At 45.8% G+C, this 23,005-nt stretch overlaps 1 protein-coding gene across 1 annotated transcript in view; it reads right to left on the bottom strand.

The window, feature by feature from the left end:
* Auts2 (activator of transcription and developmental regulator AUTS2) overlaps nucleotides 1-19,386 on the bottom strand; it is a 94,616-nt gene extending 75,230 nt beyond the window's left edge. The window contains 1 exon segment of the mRNA XM_032886390.1: nucleotides 19,338-19,386. The gene's annotated coding sequence lies outside the window, so the exon portion shown is untranslated.
* Between the last annotated feature and the right edge of the window lie 3,619 nt (nucleotides 19,387-23,005).

The following is a 23,005-nucleotide window of genomic DNA, read 5'->3' as shown; positions in this document are numbered from 1 at the left end:
GAGAAAACTGTGAACAGAGCGAGAGATCTAACACACCACGGACGCAGCATGGGAAGGCTGAAGTCAGTATTATGGTCCCCACTGAGCAACAGAAAAGTAGGATTACTCAGCCCTCAGACCTGGATTAACTCTGAAGAATCAGGCAGGGCTCTGATGGTTGGCCTGCTGCCTGAGGTGTGCTGCAGGCTCCTGATGGATGGAGGTGGTGACATTCTTTCCCTGATCCTGAACAGCCCCTGCTGGCCTCATTTCAATTCTCAGTGGCATCATGAGTCACCTCTTGGAAACAGAAGCTGCCCCTGGGGTGCTCTCAGGCAGGACTTTCTCTGCCAATCTAATCCTCTGTCGCTCCCCCACCCCTTCCTAGTCCAGAAGGGAGCGAGCCCAGCCCAGGAAAAGAGTCTTAGGCAGGAGGACAGTCCTCCCACTTGAGAACACAAGTACAAAAGGAAGTCTGCACCTAAGTACTTTTACATGCAGAGGGGTTCTGTAAATATTTATAAGCCAATAAAATGCTTCCTTTAACACCATCCAACAGAGACAGGCAGGACACTGCTGTTTTTCTCATATTCGAAAGACCACAAACTGACAGCAGGGATCCTTAAGGAGAACTCTATCCTCTTCTCCCCACATCCTTCCATCAGTCTGTGTGTTCGTGCATCACGTACACGTGTGTGCATGGGTGTGGAAGCCAGAGAACAATCTCAGATACCATTCTCTGGCACTGTCCACCTTTTTCATGTTTAGAAATTGGGTTTATTTGGGGATGGTAAGTAGGCCACGGTACAAGGTGAAGGTCAGAGGAGGAATCTCATAAAAGCTGGTTCTTCTACCATGGAAGCTTTTGAGTCTGAGGGGACCAAGTTTGCAGGCTTGACAGCGAATGCTGAACCATTTCACGATCCCAGCTTTTCTCTTTAATGAGACGAGATCTCACTTGCCAAGAAAGCTAGACTGACTGGCCAGGAACCCCATGGATCCATCTGTCTAAAAAAGTCTTTTTAAGTGGGTTCTGGGGGAATCAAACTCAGGTTCACCAAACACTCTACTTAGCCATCACCCCAGTCCCCTCTTCCTCCCCACTAAGGTTTATCCACTCTCACCTCACCTATAAGATCTTTCTTACCAAAATGGCGTCCACACCAATAATCCCAGTACCAGGGAGTCTAAATCAGAATTGTCACAAGATCTGGGCAAGCCTGGTCTCCATAATGATTGAGTTTCAGACCAGCCAAGGCTACATAATAAAACCCTGCTTCAAAAACTCCCAAGATGGGCTAGAGAGATGGCTCAGTGGTTAAGAGCACCGACTGCTCTTCCAGAGGTCCTGAGTTCAATTCCCAGCAACCACATGGTGGCTTATAACCATCTGTAATGGGATCTGATGCCCTCTTCTGGTGTGTCTGACAACAGCTACAGTGTACTTATATATAATAAATTTTAAAAAAAATCTTAAAAAAAAAACTCCCAAGATGCAACTTCTCCTGAAAGCATAGGTCTCATTTTTCTGTGTAAGTTCTTACAAATTCAAGACTGAAATCAGAGGGGTGTTACCAGTTCAGGAGTTCAGGTTACTGATGATGTCATTCAGACACCTCAGGTAAAATGTTTACTCTCTGCAGAAGCCTTCGACTCAGAGAACCTAGAAGCCCCCATCACAAACTCTGGTGTTCAGATCCAGAGGAATCGTAGTTTGTTCCCTTTGGAGCGGGGTTGAAGAATGGTCCTCACGTAGCTCACGATGTCCTCCAACTCTATATACAGTTAAGGACGGCCTTGAACTTCTCATCTTCCTCCTTCCAACTGCCTAGTGCTGGGGTCAAAAGTGTGCCACTTTACCCCACTTAGGATTCTGGGGACCCAAACCAGGGCGTTGGCATGACAGGCAAGCATTCTAGCAAGTGGGGTGCCTTGGCAACCCAAGCCTGAGCTCCTCATGTCACTGCTGCTCTGCAGTGTGACACTGTAGATCCACGCGCTGCTCCCTGAAATACTGCAGCAATTTAATGAACACTTTAACAATGCCACTGATTACATGTACACGTGCATATGCAGATGGCCAGAGGTCAAAACAGGGCATCATACTCGATTACTCCCCATCTTATTTAATACTCATTTGTGTTTACAAGTGTGTGCGCGCACACACACACACACACACACACACACACACACACACACGTGTGCATATGTGGGTGCTAGTACTTGTGTCTCAGAGCACACTGAGGCCACACAACTACTGGGTTATTTGGTGCTGCATTTACAGGCATGTGCTGGATACCTGACTTGTTAGAGAGGCTGCCGAATTCAAATCCTGCGTGATCAGGACCACACAGCAAGTGCTCTTAACCACTGAACCATCTCACCAGCCACTCCATCTTAATTTTTCTGAGGCAGGACTTCTCACTGAACCTGGAACTTACTGCTTGATTCAACCAAGCCCACGGATTTTCGTTCTTCCACCTCCCAGCCCTGGGATTACTAGTGCACACAATCCCGCCTTGTTTTTTATTGTTGGTTTTGAATAATTCTTTGGTTCTTGTTTTAGAGGAAGTGCATTCCTTTTTTTTTTTAATGTTTTTTTTTTTTTAAATGCAGGTTCTGAAGATCAAACTCAGGTCCTCATGCTTGCATGGCAAGCACTGTATAACCAGGATCTCTCTCCACAGCCCTTCAACCACTGACATCATTTGTTTAATAGCTGACAAATCTGATTTCAGAGGACTCCATGTCAGACATGTTTCCGGATGAACTTTCTGGATCAAGAAGCCTAAGACAGCAGCCTGAGCTTCCCCACAGGAGTAAGGCTCTCAGGGCCAGGAGATTTCCTCTGGGAAACCCTTTCCCTGCTCCAGGCAGATAATGAGAAAATGATGTCATCAGGGCTAAAATTAGGTTTTAGTGTTACTCTGTTGAGAGATGTGAAAGGTGACAGATAAGAAGGGCGAAAATGTTTTCCAAGTGGCTTTTAAAGGCGGCCAAATATAACCGCTTCCCACCTCAGTCTATTAAGGGGAGCACTTGAGACATCTCCCTCTTCAAAAGGACTCTCAGAAAAAAAGCAATGGTGTACTCCCAACCTCCTCCTTTCCAAGAGTAGTCTTATGAGGGTCAGGCAGGCAGGCAGGTCTGCGGCACGTGCACGGACAGAACACCACCACCTCCTCCTGCTTGGCAAAGAACCGGGCGTCTAGCTTAGTGCTTATATCATTGGTTGCTATGGAAATGCCCCCGCTGGAAAATACTAGCTCATTACTAATAAAATCTGGCTGGAAAGTAGAGCAGGGTACAAGTAGCAAAGGAAAGCTCATGAGTAGAAGACATAGGAGGATGCTGGGTCACTGTGCTGAGCTTTACCTGTCAACTTGCCACAACCTAGACTCTCGATCAGCTTGCCCGTGGGTAGGTCTAGAGGGACTGTCTTGCTTGCACATTTGACTCGGCCCACTGTGGGCGGCACCATTCCCTAGGCAGGAGGGCCCTGGGCTGTGCAATAGTGGAGGAGGCTAGCAGAACGCAAGCAGGCAGCATTGGATGCATTCATTTCTCTCTACTCTTGGTTGTGGAAATGGTATGACCGGTTGCCTATATGGTTTTCTCGCAATGATGGACTATAACCTGGAATTATGAGCCAAATAAGCCCTTCTTCCCCTCAATTGCATATTTTTTTCAGGATATTTTATCAAAGGCATAGAAACAAAACTAGGACACTAGTTTAGAAAGTGAGACCAGGTGTAGTGAGGCTCCCAGCACTTGGGAGGTCGAGGCAAGAGGTTCAGTGGTTCAAGCTAGCCTTGGCTAAACAGTGTGTTCAAGTGCAGGCTGGGCTACAAGAGACCCTGTTCAACCTCTTCCTAAGTGTGAGTCCTGAAATGCCTTGGAGATGACAATCGGGGCCAGCCTTGATCAGATCACGATCCTTTACTTAGGGCTGTGGGGAAATCCCAAGTGGATCTCCATCAGGTTCAAGTGCCTACCAACCTCAGGGAACAGCAAACACCTTGGGAAGGCGTGGGAGGAAATTAAAATGGATAACCTCTCCTGGGTAGGGTCCTGACCAATGTCCTTCCTTCCAGATGACCCAGTTTTCTCAGAGTTTCCAACACTGACCATTCTGTTCTGCACTTCCTTAAGGGGAGGCACCCACCTTTCATATTTTACTTTCTGCCACAATGCCAGGGCTTTAAAGAATTTAGGCCACATATGCCTTGTAGCCAGGAAGACCCATTTCTTAACACCTCTGTCACTTTCAGCCTCTTTGCTTTCCTGGATCTCTGTGTCCTTGGTTGACAAATGAATGACTTGCATAAGGCATCGTTTGTTGATGAAAGCAACTTGTCAGGGCTGGCAAGGTGGCTCCGTGGGCAAAGGCACTAGCACCGAGCCTGACTACCTGAGTTGGAAGGACTAACTCCCTCAAGTTGTCCCTACTCTTTACAAAAACACTACGGCACAGGAGCATACAAAACAAACAGAATTTAATAGCAATAACAAAAAAGGAAGTTAATGAAGTCTATCTATGCCTATCGTTCTTAGCTTCCTTCATCCCTAAGTGGGAGCACCTCCCTTACCCCCTCCTTCCCCCTCCCTCTCTCCCTTCCTGCTCTCCTTGTCCATCTTTCTTTCCATGTTTTCCCTTTTTGTTTCTGTTCTTTTGAGACAGGCTGGCCTAGAACTCGTGTCAATCCTTCTGCCCCAGCCTCCCAAGTGCTGGGATTACAGGCATGTGCCACTCTACCTACCTGTTTTTGGTTTACTGAGACAGAACCTTACTATGTAGAACTGGTACTATATATAGCTTAGCCTGACCCTAAACCCACAGCAATCCTCCTGTCTTTGCCTCCCAAGTGCATACGTCACCATTATTTTCTGGACAGGAAGTCTCAATGGCGTCATGCATATAAGATACTCAAGTCAGTAAGTAATTAGATCCAGGTACATGGTGGGCTGGTCATTTTATATATAATTACCTCACTGAAGTACTATAAAAGCTCTATGAGACAGGTTTCATTACTCCCATTTTTATAGAAAGAAAATAAAAATGATGACGCCCTAGGTCCGTCTTCTGGTAATTGTTGGAGCTGGGAATAGATCAATTCATGTACCCATGAGTCTCCAATACAACCCCACATTCTAACCTTGCCAGGGGCACTGGTGCCTGCTATCCCAGCTATCTTGAAACCCAGCAGCTGTGCATTCAGACTTGCCGGGCCAAGCATCCTCAGATTCATTCTGTACGCCCTGGCCAGGCCAGCAACAAGTCTCTAAAAATCCCAGAGTTCATTTCTGCATCCTAAACACCTCTTCTGTTAGTCTCTCAGAGTCAGACTGGGAATGTGGGGATAAAGAAGAAAATGGATTTTGAAGGGACAGGGAACAGTTAAGTCACATGAAGTACATGTGACACAAAAGCAGAATAGGAGATTATTGAGGGGGGCAGGAAAAAGACTGGCAACTGGAGAGGCAGCTGGGTAAGCACCAAGTAAAACGTTATGTGTGCATGAAAATCCCCCACTGTAGGGGCTCAGTGGATAGACTGCTCACCAAACATGTACAAAACCCCAAGTTCTGCATCAACTGGACACTAGGACGTAATCCCAGCAACTGAGAAGCAGAGGCGAGAGAATCAGGAGTTCACAGTCACCCTTGCTATGTCTGGATTGAGTTTAAACGCTGCCGGGACTGTGTGAGACTGTATCTCAAAAAACAAGCAAATGGGCCAGTAAGATGGCTCAGTAGGTAGTGGGTGCTTGCTGCCAAGCCTGACGACCCAAGATCGATCCCCTGATCCACACAGCAGCAAAGAACCAACTCCTGCAAGCTGTCCTCCGGCATGCACACCAGTGCCCTGATGCAAGGGCACGCACACACACAAATAAATGTGACTTCGAAAATGAAAGGTAGACAAGCAAATCTAAGGAAATCTTTTCTCTATTAACTGAAAATAATAATAATAATAATAATAATAATGGGAGTAAAAAAAACGGATAGTAAATGAAACAGGGTTATAAGGGAAGCAATTAATCTTGAGAACCAAACAGACTTAAGCTTAATAAGTATTAAGCAAGTGGTTATAAGGAAACAGATATCACCACAGATATCACCACACCCACACACACCCCACCACCCCCACAGCCCCACCCCCAACCCTGCTAAGAGGCTACTGGCTTTATCCCCAGGGCTATGCAAACTATGCCTATTTGCAGCCTCCCAAAAAAGCCAGCCAGGAGATGGCCAAGGGGCAGGACAATTTACACACACACACACACACACACACACACACACACACACACACACACACACACACACACACACACACGTGCACGAGTGCTTCTGCCCCGTGCTCCCTCCCACTTACCCCTCCCTATGGGAAGACCTTACTCCCTATAGAGCTGGCCAGGTAGTCACTTGCTTTGGCCAATGAAACCCGTGAAAGAGCAAAACACCCTCACAGACACTTGAGGATGTGTCAGGAACTGTTCTAGGGTATGTCTCTGTTCCTGTCTCCAAAGGCAAGGGTCACAAAGGGGCTAACCCCTAAGCCCAGTCTCAGAATTAAGACAGGAGGGCATGAGCCTGTAAGCCTCTGACTGGTTTTGCTACTAAAGGAAGACAGAGCTAAGCAGGCTGATGAACCTCCTAGAATGGATATGAAGGGCCGAGGCTGATACTATGCAGCTGCTTTGCCCCGGTCAATGGGTTCAACACAGAAGCCTGTCCATCACGGACGCTGCCGACCTTAAGTCTTACCAATAACAAGGATACTCTCCAACTCCCAGGTTCAGTATTGTGACGATCAATACTGGTTGTCAACCTGACGGGATCTACGATCACCTGGGAAACAAACTTCTGGGCATGGCACTGATGGAGTTTCCAGATTAGGTACTGAGGTAGAATGACCTCCATGTGAATGGAACCATCCCATAGACTGGGGTTCAAGACTGAATAACGAGGGGGACGGGCAGTGGGAAGGCAAGCACGAGCTGGCTGTTAACCTCAACAGCCTGAGTACAATCCCAGAATCCTCCTGTCTGGTGACCTTCACACACAGGCTGAGGCTGAGGCACTCATAAGCCCACATCCACACACACAAGCGCACAAAATATGAATTAATTAACTAATTAATTAATTAATTAATATGTTTTTAAAGAGAGAAAGTGAGCTGAGCACCAGGATTCTTCTCTTTCTGTTTCCTGACGGCAAGCGCAGTGTGCTCAGCTGCCTTACGCTCCTGTCCCACGCCACCATGGAACCACCAGTGGACTGTACTCTTGAATTGCGAGCCAGAGTAAACCACCCGAAATCAGCTGCTTTTATTTGATCTGTTCCGTCTAGTTTCCTGTCAACTCGACACAAGCTGGAGTCATCTGAAAGTAGGGTACCTCAGCTGAGAAGACACCTCCCCAAGATGTGGCTGCAAGGCATTTTCTTAAGCAGTGACTGTGGGTGGTGCCATCCCTGGGCTGGTGGTCCTGGGTTCTATAAGAGGAGGTCCTGAGTTCTATAGGAAGGCAGGTTGAGCAAGCCAGTAAGCGGCACTCCTCCGTGGCCTCTGTATCCGCTCCTGCCTACAGGTTCCTGCCCTGTTTGAGTTCCTGCCCTGACTTCCCTCTGTGATGGATTCTCTCGTCTAAAAGTAAAAATGAAATAAACCCTTTCCTCCCCCAAAGTTACTTTTGGTCATGATGTCTCATCACAGCAATGATTACCCTAAGACAATGCCTTTTGTTGTAGCGACAAGACAGTCACTAATACAGAATTGCTACATGGATAACAGCAGGATTGGAGGAGCAGAGGGCTGGACTCCTCCCTGATAACAAACAGCCTGTAAAAACAAGGGCTAGAACTACAGCCCTTGTTAACCTAATTAACCATCTGCTAATTAGACCAATGGGTTCTGAGTTGTATCATTTCTGTCCTTGGAAGAAGTGGCATCCCGAAGTGCCTGGAAGGCCATTAACTGTTGAGTATTTAAACCTAGTTTCAGAAGGCCTAAACATTTATGATTACTAGTTTTATAGCATGTAATGTTAAAAACAAAGCAAAACCAAGAGTTTCCCCATAACCCACTTCTGTAAGTGCCAAGCCACATAGGACTCGTTAATTACCTGTACAAGAATACAACCCTCAGGAAAACTGCCTATCCAGAAACTTTAGAAACAGTAGGAATCCTACCTGTGGTGTATATCTGGACAAGGGTCTCACTGGTTACAGGAGGCTCTCACCCCTTAAGAGGGTGTCTTCCATTACTCTACAATGAACTCTGTGTGTCTTCTATACTATGGCTCTAAGAGACTCCTTTAGAGTCTTCCCATGGGGATCACAAAGACTGGGGAGCCAAGGGGAGTTCACGTTAAGACCTGGGTGGCACTGGGAGGTTTGCCCAAGCGGAAAGTTTTGCTACATTAGGCCCCCAGAGACCCAAGGTAGTTCCCCGCAAGGGACCAGCTTCTTCCACTCCTGTCTGCAGGCTCTGTGGGTTTGTGGGAAATCATTTCCAGGAGGAGCCGCAGGCACACAGCCTCTTAGGATCTCCAAGTGCCAAGTTGGGGGTTGGGCCTTCGAGTGTCATCTCCTGGTAAGTCCAGCAAAACTGGGTCAACCTTTGGGAATCATCTGAGTGTAAATGGAGACAGAGGGCTCTGGGAGGAGTCATAGAAAAAGGGAGAGCTGGGCTAAGGAGATGGTTCAGTTGGTGAGTGCTTGCCTCGAAGTGTGGCGAACTGAGCTTGATTTCCTGAACACACACACACTCACACGTGCACGCACACACGCACATATAAATAAATAAACACTGGGCCTGGTGGCACAGGCTTATGATCACAGTACTGGGGAGGTGGAGACAAAGGCAGACCAGCCTAATCTTGGATAAGCCCCAGGTGGCAGACCCTGACTCCAAAAACCTCAAAAGCAAAATCAAACCACCAAACAAACAAACAAACAAACCAAAAAGGTAAAGTGCTTGTCCAGCAAGGATGAGGCTCTGATTTTTGATCCCCAAAACTTATATAAAGCAATATGGGGTATCGTGTGTCTATAATCCAGGGCTCTTGTGGTGAGATGAGAGGCAGAGACAGGGGAATCCCTGAAAGCTCCTAGACAACTAGCCTGATACCTGAAGGGACAAACAAGAGACGCTATCTCAAAGTGTCACACCGACAACACCTGAGGTCTTCCTCTACTGCCACATGTATGACGCTCTCAAAGATATGATATTCACGCACGCGCACGCATGCACACACACACACACACACAGAGAGAGAGAGAGAGAGAGAGAGAGAGAGAGAGAGAGAGAGAGAGAGAGAATATGAGTGCCAATTCAGGCCCTGGTGGATTCAAGAATTGAATTCTCTTCAAACCGAGAACTGTTCCTACTTTCTAAAGCATAGACTGGGACAAGTGGGTAAAAATAGTTTGATGTTCACTGCGGGCTAAATAAAAAGACAGCTGAGCGAAGGTTCAGGCACCATGAAATTAATAAAATCACCATCGCACCCTCTCTATTGCAAGTTCAGGAATAAATCGGGAGAAGTCTGTGGAGCACAGAGCAGCCTACTCGAGTGTGAATCAATCATTTTCTCCACTGACGTCTGCTAGCACTTTCTTTCACACTGTATTTACTGGATTCCTAGTTCACCAAAGTTGCTTCCTAAGGCTGAGCAGCCCTGGGTTTGGGGTTTGGTTTTTTTGGTTTTTGGTTTTTTTTTTTTGTTTTGTTTTGTTTTGTTTTGTTTTTCCTTCTTCTTTTCTGGAGTCATTGAGACCAATTCTGTTTGCTAAATACATTCCAGGCAAGAGTGACTGTTAGACAGAGCAACATTAGACTCCTGCCCAGGCAAGGCAAGGGTCTACTGTAAGCTGTAAGACAATAGTTTTATCTTATCCGGGAACTCCCCTGTGTTCGTGTGTGTGTGTGTGTGTGTGTGTGTGTGTGTGTGTGTGTGTGTGTGTGTGTGTGTGTGTGTGTGTGTGTGTGTGTGTGTGAGTGTGTATTTTACTGCCAAAATAAAATAAATGGAGTCAGCGCACACGCGATAACGCGCTCTTTGCTAACTCATACTAATTGCTGGGCTAATTGATGTTTGTTGAACTTTCTCCGTTTCATTGAGTGATTAGGTACAAAGCTAACAGTTGACATCTGTAGGCGCTTAACTGGCGTCTGTAATTACTGTTAATGTTAAATAATTGTTAGTTAATTGGAGTGGTAACTGACTGAATGGAATCCAGATTGTGAAACAGAAAAGGAACCTAGTTAAAATAAACATACATTTTTGGTGGGGGGGAGAAAACAACGTTTTTGGTTTAGTTTTTTGTTTTTGTGGGTTTTTTTTTTTTCCCTTGCAGTTGTCAGAAACTAGAAATAACCCAGAAGCATGGGATAGCCCAAGGGCTTCCCGCATGAAGGGGACCATGCCTGGGGCTGAACAACACGTTAGAAAGCCTCACTGAAGAGGAAGGAGGCTTCAGTGGCTAACCCTGTTCACTGCAGGTCTGCAACACAGACTTGATGTGTTAGCTGTAATAATTACTACCACAGTGGCCTATATGAGTGTATTCCTCTCCCAGACACCAGATCAGTGTCTAAAGGAAACACTACATACCCTTACCCATCAATGGGCTGAAAGGGGCTTATGGAACGTTCAAGCTTTTCTCTCAAAACAACTGGGTATATGAGAGAAATATTTCAGACAGAGGATACAGAGATCACCCAACAAAGGAAGGGAAGGGCTTTCTAGTGGGTCCAAGAATAAAGCCAGATTACCTCAACATCCATGAACGAATGTTTGAGCCTGTAGAAATGATGTCAGTAGTGTTTGCCACAGAAGTAAACCCAACCCAGGGGTCAGAGCCCCAGCACCTACAATTAAAAAGGTGGGTATGCTGAAGCGATCTTCAATCCTGGCACTGGGGAGGCAGAGACTGGTGGACCCTTGGGAATCACTGAGCAGTCACTGCAGACAGAGTCGGTGAGACACCATGCCTCAAAAGCTATGGTAGGGAGCGACTGAGAAAAATGCTAGACATCAGCTTCTGGCCTCTACACTCAGGTGTACGTGTGTTATATATGCACTCTCAGACACAACATATTACACAGCAACCATCTCTCAAGTGGTCACAGGGACATTCAGGCTCTAGGCGGGCTGGCCTCTTCCTCCTTTCTTCTGGAAAGTTGCAAGATGGCCAATGCTGAACCCTCAAATACAGCTAAGAGCATTTCGGATGCTCTCCACATCCTAAAACTAAATGCTTGCGGTGGGATCCAACTCTTGCCTCTAGTTCCCCAACATGTGTCCCCCACAGGTCCCTCAGAAGGCCAGGTGACAGCTGCTGGGTAAACTATCCAGCAAGGAGACTAGGGGTATGGCTGTGGCCAAAGAGCTTACCACACAGATAGGAGGACCTGAGATTGATGCCTAGGATCCACAAAAACACTATTCCTGGCAGCCACATGCACAGCTTTAATCCCAGCACCAGGAAAATGAAGACAGGAGAGGGGCCCGAGCCAGAGGAGAGAGCCTAATCTGTGAGCTCCAGGGTCAGGGAGAAAGCTGACCTCACACAGTAAGGTAAAATGTGGTCAAACGAAGACTACCCAGCAAGGACATCTGGCTTCCACATGTGTACACACACTGGTGTATCCAGAGAGGAGCACTTTCTTGCCATGTGGAATATTTCTGGCCTCTGCCGGGTAATTTTATACTCACAGGACAAGGCATCTGTTTCCCAGAATTCTCCAGGAATAATTCTATACAACGGCTTCTGTAAGTGAGAGTCAGATTTCCATAGGAAGGCCAATTTCCATGACAAAGGGGCCTGATTGCGTGCTATTTGTGGTATGGGGTGGGAGAAGGGGGAACCTACTTCTAACTCCTTTGTCTCACATCAAGCACCAATTACCCTTCAACACTATTTAATTCTCCACATGTAAGACATTTCTATCTCTTAAAACCCCAAGAAACCCAGCTCTGAAGTAGTGCGCACATGCGCATGCGTACACACACACACACACACACACACACACACACACACACACTCCCGGAGGGAGAAAAATAAAAAATGAACAATATTCTACCTTCTCCTTATCTGGGATTTAAGAGTCGATAAAAACAGAACTAATTTGCAGAGGCTAAAACTGGCTCCGTTTCCTGTGACAGATCAGGTCTGGGCTTGACACAACCGTCTTCCTTCCTCACAGCCCAAGACACCACAAGAGGTGTAAAATGGGCTCCTTGTGTTCACATAAAGGGATATTAAATCTAAACCTCATTTCCCCTCCTTAAGCGATCCCACAGTCAAAACTGCATTATTTTTAGGTGTGGAGCAACTTTAGGAGAGGGAGTTTTCTCAAGAAGCAATGTTGCCTTTTCTGTATTCAATGTTACCTTCTTTGTATTCAAACCAAGAAATCCTTTCCCTTCAAAGCTAACAAATACAGTTGACATTGTTGCTATTAAACAAGTTACTAGACACTCAGTTGCTTGCAATACCTTTATTTTTCTGTTTTTTTTTGAGACGGGACCTCGGGCTGCTGACTTTGATCTCACTATGTAACTCATACTGCAGACTTCTGAGAGACCTATCTCAAAGAACAAAATAAAGAGCCTGGGAGATGGCTCTGTGGGTAAAGCACTTCCCACTCGGGTCTAGCAACCTGAACTCAATGCCTCGAACCCAGGTAACGGTGAAGTAGAGAACCAGCCTATGTAGGGTTACTCTGATCTCTGTGTGTTTGCCACAGCACACCCACCCGTGCTCAGAAGCACATCCACACAGCATCCACACAGTAACAACATGAAGTGGAGAGACATCGAGGAAGACACCTGATACCATTTTAAGTCTCTATACACATGCAAGTATGTCCACACAAACACACACAGAGAGACAGAGGAATTTTCTAGTTGACTAGATTTCTTGGACTTCTGAGCCTTCTGCCCCTACCATCTCTAGAACCCTGGGATTCCAGGTGTGCACCACCACATCTGGTTGATGCAGAGCCACCCAGAGAAACCAGGGCTTCCCGTAAGCACTGCTCCCACTAAGCCACGCCCCCTCCACACCCAAGCAATATATTTGGGCAACCAGTTTCTCATCTCATCATCTCCTCAGATCTCAGGCAGCCATGCTGATAAAAGCATACTGCCCGAACACTCAACAAACCTGTGTTGGTTATTTTTCTGTTGCTATGATAAAACGCCTGACCGAGGCCATTTGTAGAAGAGTTTGGGTTTCAAGTTCTAGAAGGGTGAGAGTCATCCTGGGTGGAGAGGCTGCAAGGAGACGGCTCATCCTTTGCCACAAACTTCAGACAAGACAGCCCTAACTAGAAGTGGTACAAGGTTTTTAATCTCAAAGGCTCCCAGTGATTATTTTCTGTAATAAGGCCACACCTCTTATGCCTCCCTAAAGAGTGCCACCAACTGGAGACCAAGTAGTAAAATGGGGGTACTTCTCTCCCCTGTCCCCCATCCCAAGCCCAAGTATGTCCCTATAATCAGTAGGGGAAAGCGTTGATGAGGTCACCAGGAGCTCAGGGTGGGCATGCATTCTACTTGGTACGCGATGTCCACGAGAATTCTCCATGGTTGGTCTCGGAGATGCACTGGGAGTCTGTCTCGCCCATGGATGATGGTCCTCACTCCTTCACTTTCCTGAAGACAAGCTATGCTCACCATGGGATTTGAAGCCTTCTATGCTCCCTAGATTATTCCCCATCACCACCCTCACAGATACCCTTAGCGAACCTCCCCTTCTCTTTAAACTAGCTTAGGGGAAATTCCGCAGCAGGATCTAAGCCTACATTGTGGGACTGTTGTATGATGGCAAACCAAACCAAAACCAGAAACAAAACAAAGCAAAAAAATCCTACAGGTATAACAGGATCGTCCCACATCCAGTTTGGAGTAGAGATTACCTTTGGCCTGGTAGTCATGGCAACGTACTGAGCAGAACAATATACAGTGCTAGCTAGGCCTTGTGGTAATTGTAAAAGAGCTGTTAATGCCCTTAGCAGAAGGAGGACAGCAGGGTCAAAGAACCTCATCCAGGAGTTTAGCCATTACTCCTTCATCCCCTTCCCTCAGAGGCAAGGCATCATGGAAGATTCTAGAGTATATAGAAGTGGGCTCTACAATGCAGCTTCCACAGGGCCACCATTCATGATGGGGTGAGACTCTGTAGGGACGTAGCTGCTTTGTGGGTTACACATACTCCTCATCTGTAAATAACCCCTCATCTGTGCTTTGTCGGTAAGGCCAATACACTCATTAGTTCACCAAGTGGGACTCTGGTAAAATCATCCATCACTTTGGTCAGTGGTGGGTGCCCTATCTAGTATAGACAGACCTTTTAGTCCTGTCACCCCCAGGAGAAGTTAATAAAGCAGGGACAAAGGCGGAAAGGAGGGTGAGAAAGTCACCAGGTCAAACACACATCGCCCATCTTTTCCCTACAGTCTGCCTTGGCTTCGAGAGGAATCCTGGGAAAGGGGACTCTGAGACTAAAAGGGGTGGCTGTTCTCCTCTCCCAGCTCTGTCAGGGCCAGGCTAGCAGGAAGCAGAGCAGAATTCTCCTTCCTTGCCTCCATGACTTCCTTCCCTTCGGTAGCTCTGCTCTACAGCCACCTAAAGGCTTTACAGAGTAGATGTCTTGACAGGATACATGTGTGTGCGAGTGCCTACACATCTGAGGGGCTAAACTGCCAAGATCTATGGGAAGTGAGAAAGGATCATAAGGAACGGAGAGATGACTCAGCAGTGCATACAGCCCTTTAGAGGGCCTGAGTTTGAGTCCCAGCATGCACCTGAGGCAGGTCAAAATCACCCGTAACTAACTTTACCTACAGGTGATCTGATGCCCTCTTATGGCCTCTTTGGGCACTGCACCCACGTGCATAAACCATACACAGATAATTAAAAAGTAAATCCTTTTAAAAAAGTAATAAATATTGGCTAGACTGAATCAACTAGAAAATTCCTCTGTGTGTATGTGTGTGTGTGTGTGTGTGTGTGTGTGTGTGTGTGTGTGTGTGTGTGTGTGTGTGTGTCCGGTGTTTGTGAGGACATACTTGCATGTGTATAGAGACTTAAAATGGTATCAGGTGTCTTCCTCAATGTCTCTCCACTTCATGTTGTTACTGTGTGGATACTGTGTGTGTGTGTGTGTGTGTGTGTGTGTGTGTGTGTGTGTGTGTGTGTGTGCTTCTGAGCACGTGTGGGTGTGCCATGGCAAACACACAGAGGTCAGAGTAACCCTACATAGGCTGGTTCTCCACTTCCACTGTTACCTGGGTTTGAAGCATTGAGTTCAGGTTGCTAGACCTGAGTGGGTAGTGCTTTACCCACAGAGCCATCTCCCAGGCTATTTATTTTGTTTTTTGAGATAGGTCTCCCACTTGCCTGAAGCTTGCTGGGCTGGGATCCCCAGGGATCTCCCTGCCTCTGCCTCCCCACTCCTGAGACTGTAGGAGTTGGTCACCCTATCTGGCTTTTAACAAAGGTTCTAGGGCTCCAAATTCAGGCAAGGCAAGAGCTTTACCTCCTGAGGCATCTGCCCAGCTCTTAGAAGCTCCTTTCTAAGCGTAATGTGCTCCAGAAACTGGGGAATTACAGGCCCTATTGTTCCCATAGCTGTATAGCTCACAACACGGGGACAATAAGTCAGTCACTCTCTCTCTGCTTCTGTCTCAGTGGGAAAACTAATTTTTCCTTTGGCAGATGGTAGAATCACAAAGACAGAAGGATTCATAAAATTCACATGAACATCCTGTAAACATTTAAACACATCGAGATTAGATAAGGCAACCGTGACCTTGATTAAAGTTGAGCCTTTTTTTTTTAAAGTCTACAGCGATAATCCCTCCAATTTGCAGGCTCAAACTCCATGCTTCTCTTGAAAGGCTCTCCTCTCATTGGGTATGCTGTGTATAAAAGCAAGCACACGCCACCTGATTAACTCGTTGAAAAACCGGAAATAAAAGGCATCAAAAGAAGCAACATTTTGGAACACCTATTTGGGTCTTACTCCACTCAATTGGATTGAGTCTACAACACAGGAACATTTAAATAAAAATCAATTGGAAAGTTCAGAAAACATATTCATCATACCCCTGTCTGTTCCAACCCATGCCTCTTGCCAATTAACTGTTTTATCCCAACTGGAGATGCTGGCCCAGAATGAGGTTTACTTAGGATTGAAAATTTTGACCTGCAGAGGCTAAATGGCTTGTTCAAGCTCACAAGCAGAGTGATGGACTTGAGCCACGACCCCTTGCTGTTACAGCCCGGGGCTCTGTCTCCAAGCTGAGCTGGCCAACATCAAAGCTGCCAAGTCCCGAGCCCATTCCCCAATCAGCTTGTGAGTTTAGCACTGCTCTCCAACAGTGAGATTTTATGGACCAAATCTGCACCCCCACCAGACCACCAGGCTCGGAGGCATAACCTTCTCCGCTAAGCCTGCTAACTCTGAGACCAGAAGATTGCAAGGCTCCTGCAAAGGAGAGGGGATGATAGGTGGTCTTGAACATCTGGCTCTGAACTGTGCCAAGGCGGGACTACTGAAACTCTTGTGAAAACCGTTCAGTAAGAGATAGCCTTGAATAATTTCCCAGCTGTGTCTGTTACCTGATGTAAACTTGTCCTTTCTTGCAAATGTTTTAAAACACTGTGTATGTGCATATATATGTGTGTGTGTATACATGCATGTATACATACATGTCTATACATGTCTATATATATCTATAAATGTATAGACATGTATGCATGCATATTTGCATATTTGTATGTACTTATATTCATTATATGCATATATGTGTATACATGCGTGCATACATATATGCATAGACATGTGTGTATGCATGCATATTTGCATATTTGTGTGTACTTATATTCATTATATGCATATGTGTGTATACATGCATGCATACATATATGCATAGACATGTATGTATGCATGTTTGCATATTATATATGTACTTATATTTGTTAAATGCATATATACATATATACACATATACATATACATATTGTATTTATATATGTATATATAAATATATATGGATATATATGTATGGATACACACATATGCTTGCATAGAATTGACTGACTTTTAGGCAAGCACGGTTACTCTTCAGTGTAACTTGAACCTGATGTGACAGATGATGACAGCTGAAGGACCCATCAACCATATATTCAGAAAGCACTACAGCTACTATCAGGAGTAAAGAGACATTAAAAGGCAGTGCGGCCCAGGAATAAATGACAACAATGTTGCACAGTTTTTTGGTAGTCGTTTTTTTCGGATATCTAGCCCTCTGAATACTAATAACCCTTAACAAAACTGTCCTGATACTGTTTCAGCTCCCCAGTGCCCCTCAATCTCTCTCCAGGGAAGAGGGGCTGTGAGTGCCCGGCAGTCTACTTCTGCAACACCTGTACTTGCCCACTACTTCAGGCCCTTGTCATTCATGTTACCAACAGGAATTAGCATAAGGCATTAAGGGGAAACTCCAGGGGAGGAAAGAAAGGCCATTCTGATGGAAATCAGGGGCGAAGGAATAATCCGTCATCAACTAAAATGCTTATTTGTGTATGTTTCCCAAGCAAAGCTTAGGAGAAAAGCCTGTGTTGATTTTTAGTATACACAAAGAAACCTTAATCCTTTCAAGGCAACTGAAATCACCCCTCACTACTCTCAAGAAAAGCAGCGGAGAAGAAAGGCACCCGGTCAGGGGCATGGCTGTTCACAGCCAAATAAATGCCACACATCACTCAGTGTAAGTAAACAAAAACAAGAATGTGGGAAGTGTTGGACGGGCGACTGGGAGGGTGGGGGTGGGATGGGAGAAAGAGAGAAGAGGCAGGAAGGAGAGAGAGAAGGAGCTCTTCAGCCTGTTCTGCTCCTCGGATCACGATTAGTGCCAACCCAGAGCCAGCTTAGAAAGGGCCACAGCAACTTAACACAAGAAAGGTGCGGTACCAGGCAGTAGGAGGAAACTGCTTTGGGTAGGGATCTCTCCTATTACCTTTCTTTTTTATTAAGGACACCTCCAAGGCCCACCGATTCTCTCCTCTCAATAAGAGGTGCAGAAAACAATCATAGGTTCCTACCCTTGAGGGAGTTGGGCTGCGAAGTATGCATTACGAATCTATACAAACTTCTCAGGCCATTAGCAAAATATGATGAGATATAAAGCTGGAATCATATCACGCAATTAAAACGCAAGATCGTCTTCAATATGACACTAACTCTAGGAGTCCCAGCAAACTTAGAAGCAGCCGGACCTTGGGGGATAACTTGAAAGATAACGCACTATTTAAAACCAAGGCAGGCTCAAGTTCAAAATAATTGGAGGGCGTGAAATAACTGCACACGGAAATGGCTCACTAACCAGTAAGCAAAAAGGATACTGATTAAAAATGTTAACAATGAAATACGCTGTCGGCTGACCTCCCAGTTCACCCCATGGGTACTTAACTCCTGGTCCAATGCTGGTCCAGTGCTCCCACATGCCCTCTGTGGAACAGAGGTTAGCACAGGCTAGCACAGCTATATTTAGCAATCATCCTGCGAACCCCTAGGTTGGCTTCTAGAGTGGGAAGGGAAAAGGTGGGTTGACCTTTCAGACCACACACCTTTGGAAGCCAGTGCATGAGCACTCCCCTAAATGTCACTATGTCCAAGGACACATCTGCAAAGGAAGCCTCCTGAGAAACCTACCAACGGTGACTTAGTGTGAGCCTTCCCTGAAGGTACCTGGGTATCATTAGCCTCTCTTACTCTATGGGCTGAGGTTTGGAAGAACCAAATGGAGAAATGCATTTTTAAATTCCGCCCTCTTGCTCATTTATTAACTTTACAGAGAGCCCAGGGCAGAAGAAGGCTTGCTTTATGGCTGTAAGGCTGTGAATATTAAATAGTCCATTGGTCATTACTGTCTGAGGCGCGCGCGCGCGCGCGCACACACACACACACACACACACACACACACACACACACACACACTATTTATAGTGCTCCGACTGCCGGGAAGTTGATAACTTAACAATCAAGACATTGTAAAACCATTCTTCTCCATTGCAGCATCCTACGAGAAATTAACACCACCACCGGTCAATTCAGACGAGGAATCAGAAAATTCTTTCAAAAAAAAAAAAAAAAAAAGAACGTTTTTCCTCCTGCACCTCAAAAAAACATCCAGATCCCGCAGTGGAGCAAAAAGCACGAAAAGGCTAAGACAAAAAGCACATACGGATTCTCCTTTTCTCTTCCTTCTTGGACAAGGACAATGAGATGCATATATATTTTTTTAAAGGCCATCCTTTAGAGTAACGAAGGCGTCTTACCTTTGTTTACAAGAACAGTGTTGAAGAGTTTCTCAGAGCTAGCATCCGAAGCCTGAAAAACAGGAAGGGAAGGGAAAGTGTTAAGACTGTCAGTAAAGACCATCAACCATAGCCTCGTCGGCTGCTATAATTTTAAATCAATTGACTATATTTTAGGGGGGAAAAAATGGAAGAGTCAGTAATTTCCCCAAATCCTCCATCAGGTGGTGCTGGTTGACTGTTGGAGACAGGCCTGCTGCACTGCAGCTACATGCTGGGGAAAGGAAGGGGAAAAAATCTGATTTTCAAAACGTGTCCTTATTAGACGTATTATCTGTGCAAAACATATTCCTACGAAACGGTCCGCGAGGCAATTTAGCTCATTCACAAAACGATTTTCCGGTTCTGTAGACAGATCGTTATTTTTAGTTTTTAATTATTTTTTATTTTTTTTATTTTTTGCCACCGGATTTTGTTTTCCCATTTCCTCCCACGAATCAGAAATGTGTGTGTTTTTTGACATTAGGCTTTTCCTCACCAAAGTGTCAACCAGGATATCCAGAGACCAATTTGTTTTTAAAGATGTTATTTGACGATCTTGAGGTTCAGTGTTTGTCACGGGAGGTAACCAGGGCCCAATTCGGTGTTTTAAGATGAGAGCTAACCTCCTTTCGTGCTTTTCAGGATCATGCCAGCTAGTTATTACTAAACTGGTGTGAGGGAAGGAAGGCAATACGCCTCTTTAAACAGCAAGTCTATAAAGTCAGCTTAAATTATATACAAATGTTCTAGGGAATGAATGGTGAGCGGCTTTCGGGAACACTGAAGATTTACTGCTTCTTTCTAGGACTTAGAAAACAGGTAAAATTAAGAAAGGTCACTCTTCCCGTCTGAAGACCCCTCTCGGACATGTCAATGGTCAACCAACACTCATGCTATACCTGACCCGTGGCCCTTCTGAGAAAACTCTTATCTTTCATGCTTTAACACCTAGACATACCTTTGACAAAGCAAGGCACAGAATGTCCAATAAATAACGGGAGAAAGAAATGTGGAGAGTGGGGTAAAAGAACTTGGGCTGGCTTTAGGGGACAAAGAAGATATTCTCTGTAGTCTTTCAAGGCTACACTGACGGGGATGAAATATCTCTGCGTATAGCCGAGCGAAATGTTCCAGTTCACAAGGCCAGGTATATAAAAAGACCTAGCCCTATTTTTATTATGGCTGGTTCTCATTTATTTTATTCTAATCTTCTGTTGATAGGGTGGTTCAGAGGATTAATAGGATCAAGGGCAAAAATATACAAAATAAGTATTCGATTGCATTCACTTGTGAAAACCCTTTGCTTCTGTAGGGATAATAAAACACACACAGAGCTTTCCCTGACATCATAAGTAACGCTAAACGAAATTATATTATTATAGTAGCCTTTCATAAAAAAAAAAAGTCACAAAGAAGGTCCTGTGAAGGGTGTTCAGCCTTAAACAGTTCAAGAATATTAAGTTACAAAGCCTCTCTGGTCTGCACTACACACGCAGAGACTGCGAATCTGGAAAAGCACACAATGTTTCAGTGGCCCCGGAGGTGGGCGGGTGTTACTATTCCCAAATATTAATGAGATTTCTATGCTTGTAAGTCTTGCGAGTCTAAAACTTGGCCATCCGAAGAGTTTTTATCATTCTTAAAATGATGTGAAATGCTCTTAGGATCGTCATTAGCGAGCCACGATTTCAAAACTAAAACAGAGTTAATATTTTTGGAGAAACAAACAAACAACAACAACAACAACAAAAAAACCCTATACACATGCACAGGAGAGTAATATTCTGTATCTTCTATTATTTTACTCAACTAAAATAACTGTTGAAAAATCTGGGATTTTCTATTATGATGAATCTAATGGCCAAAGGAAATAGGTTTAAAAAAAAAAAAAATTATTGCTCTTCCAAAACAGCAAAAACAGAGGGGGAAGCAACTGGTTAGGGTTGTGGTGTTTTGTTTTGTTTTTTGGTTTTTTTTTTTTGTCCTAAGTATGGGAGCCAGAACAGGATTAGGCTGTAGGTGGCAGCCCCTGTGATTCTAGCACCTTTGTGAGGACCACTAGGCTCTGAGTATGCTCTCAAGTAGATAATGAAGTGACCCTGAGAACCTGATGATCCTGTGACCAACGGTTGTCAAGGAAATATGTCTGACGGGGAGATTCAAGACGCTTGGAGCAATGCCTTCTAATGGAAGCTTTTCGAATCCTAGTGTTTTAACTGCCTCCCGTGCCTTGGTTACAGTAAGGGGGTGTCTCAAAAAGGCCTCCTTTGAAAAGGCAAAACCACCGAAGGTACATGTGTCTCGGTGTCCTGGTTTTAAGGGGGGATGGGTGGGGGGGAGAAGGTCCCTCATTCTTCCATCTGGCCTCGTAGGCCACTTTCATCCAAATTTTTCGAGTGAGTCTCCCAGGCAAAGTCCTGATAGGTGCAAATTCCACGTAGCTGCTTCGACGGTCCTCAAGTAACTTTCCTTCGCTCAACACTTTGAAAAATCATTCGTACAGGGTGGGCGTGATGGCTTGGCAGGTAAATGGGTTTGTTGCCCAGCACGACGACCTCAGTTCGATTCCCCCCACCCCCCACCCCGCCCTGTACTCACTTAAAGGTGGAGGGAGATAACGGATTCCTGCAAGCTGTCCTCTCACCTCATATACCCTCCACATACACACGTATTTTTTTTAAATCGTTAGTCCATATCGCTGGGCTCCTTAATCGTGAGGACATTTTCATTTCGTTACTTTTAGAAGAAAATAAAATTGCATTTCTCTCTATAACTTGGATCATTTCCCTAATTTTTTTTTTCTTTTTAAATTAGCAACGACGGCTGCAGGTACGGTGGATCTAAGGCACATTGGTGCCTTCCCTCGTCTATCCAGCACCCTGTCCCTTTAGCCGCGCAGAATTTCCTATCAGTTGCCATTTCGTTTCCTCACCTGGATTGCCTTTGATGAGTTTTATACACTTAGAGGCACAGTCTAGAATTCCCAGACAAACATGCTCTTTGAGACATTTTACGGCAGGGTGGGTACTATTTGCTTTTTATATCAATACTTTTTATGGTCTAGAAGCCGTAGCTGGCGTGGAAAGAAAAGTTAAGCAGACAGGCTAATGAAGAAAACGAACAAGAATAAAGAAATAAAAAAATCCCCGTGCACACGTGTGGGTCCCAGACGTCTGGGGCTGTACCCGTATCCCCTTAAAACTCAATTCGCCGAGGTAGCTCTCCAAAGCGGCACCCGCAGGAAGAGGGTGCAAAGACAATCCTCTTGGAAACTTAAGCCCGGGTGAGTTCTTGCACCAGCTAGCTCTCCTTTGCTTCCCCGGGCTCCGCGTGCGCACAAGCGGGAGGGCGGGGACCGGAGCTCAACCCAAGGACAGTGACCCGTCAGCAGGCAGCGCCGCTCCAGGGAGCCCATCCTAGCCCAAGCGGGTGCGAGCATTCCCAGCCTAGGAGCCCTATTGGATCTCCCCTGGGGGCTTTGGGTCCACTCCCAGAGGTGGGATCGCCTCTGTTGGCTAGGGCCGCCCTGGGTAGGTGCTCACAGCCGGTGAGCCGAGCCCAGCCGGCTCAGGGAGCTAGGAAAGTACAAAGGGGAGCGGGGGAGGGGTGGGGGAGGAAGGCCGGGCCCGCCAGACGCCAGCAGCCCG

This window comes from Rattus rattus, chromosome 16 (assembly GCF_011064425.1).
Source record: "Rattus rattus isolate New Zealand chromosome 16, Rrattus_CSIRO_v1, whole genome shotgun sequence".
NCBI classification, from domain to species: domain Eukaryota; kingdom Metazoa; phylum Chordata; class Mammalia; order Rodentia; family Muridae; genus Rattus; species Rattus rattus.
The sequence above is the reverse complement of the archived record's forward strand: the minus strand, read 5'-3'. Positions and strand labels throughout refer to the sequence as shown.